Source organism: Rhagoletis zephyria, unplaced genomic scaffold (genome assembly GCF_001687245.7).
Source record: "Rhagoletis zephyria isolate East Lansing unplaced genomic scaffold, Rhagoletis_zephyria_1.1 Rzeph_scaffold_03077, whole genome shotgun sequence".
Classification (NCBI taxonomy): Eukaryota; Metazoa; Arthropoda; class Insecta; order Diptera; family Tephritidae; genus Rhagoletis; species Rhagoletis zephyria.
In genome coordinates this window covers 38,836-40,463 of record NW_016160161.1, presented here as the reverse complement: position 1 = coordinate 40,463, position 1,628 = coordinate 38,836, and positions in this window count along the sequence as shown.

Below are 1,628 nucleotides of genomic sequence, written 5' to 3'. Positions count from 1 at the left end.
AATAGTAGTAGAGAAGTACGCAAAGAAGGTAATTAGTACTGAAATTCCTTTTGTAAATTCTAATGTATTTGCAGGAAATCTGGCATTTAAAACGAAATGTTGTACGTAATACTGATATATCTACGTGAATTACCTAACTTGTATGCTATTTAGCTGTATAAAAGCTGCAATGACTCAAAATTAAAATAAGACTACTATGAGATTGATGTAAACATCCAATTTAAAAACAGTTTATGTTTTTATCAGTTAAATATGCTTCATATGCTTATACAAATAAATATATTGCACAAAAGCTTATACTTCTATTTTACACCAAAGCTTCACTGTTTCCACGTAAATTTGCAAAGAAGCAACACGGTGCCACTGCTAAGGGAGAGGTGCGAGAGAGACAACTGTCAGTTTATCGAACCTTGCATTATTGAATCATGGGGCACTTTGAAACACGTTACCTCTCAAGGGATAGTTATGGGGATTCTGACAGGCCATTGTGCGATTGGTATTCATTCGGTGAGACTGGGAATTCATTTGGTAACAGCTGTCAAGAGGAAGATGAAGTAGCATCATCTCCACACGTTCTTTTAGACTGTCCAACCTTCGCGAGGTTAAGACGGAAGCATTTTGGCTCGCACTTCAGAACAGCTCTCAGGGATCGAAATTAGCCGCATTAAACATTTCGTAATCGGCTCCCGGCGTTAACTTAACCCAACCTAACCTGTACTTCTTTGAGATATGCAATAGTCTGTCACATTAGGTATAACGCTTTCGTCAGGTTATTTAAGACGGACAATGGAGGATATGCCTTCTATAGACCACAAAACCAAAGTGAACGTGAATTGCTGGCAAANAACTTTGTGCCAAATTGTAAAATTAAGTGCTATTTGAAGTAAAATAGGGCCAAAAATGGCACGGTTTGAGCCTAGTTGGCAGCCCTGATCGTGTATTGTTAGCAGGGTTGCCACTGAAAAACTTTATTTCCTACCAAGAGCTGGTTCAAAAACCTACCCAAATGTATTCTTTCCTACCATTTATTTTAATCAAGGAAATGGCGTTTGACAGCATTAAATACATTTATTTTTGCTGGTTTTTACGCTTAAAATGAGATTTCCAGGTAAACAAAAAGTTCAGGATAATAGCTATAGATATTATATATGTACACATGGCACACACACAAAAAAAAGTAGTGTGTGCTTTTAGCCAGACACACCCACCGACATGTATTTCGCTGAAATTCGATTAAATTGCATGCATATGTATATTATGAAGTATATATACATAATAGCCCTGACAGACATATGGTTTATACTTGTATTCTATACAAATTTCTGTCGTTGTAAACCACAATTATATCATCGTACAAAGTGGTTTGAAGCTGGTTCCTATACTACGAAAATGAACGTGGTATAAAGCGAGTATACCATGAAACACAGCCAGAGAGTAAAAACAGTTTCACCAAAAATGTGTGGTGAAAACAGACAGAGATAGCATCTATGTATGCCATTTTGCTCGCGCTGGTTCAACAGTCGCAATGGACGAGTGATCAGAGCGCTAGAGTGTCGCTTGAGAGATCCTAGATCGAGTCCTGGCATAGGAGGTTTTTTTTCTTTATATTTAGTTGTTTTTTTTTTTTT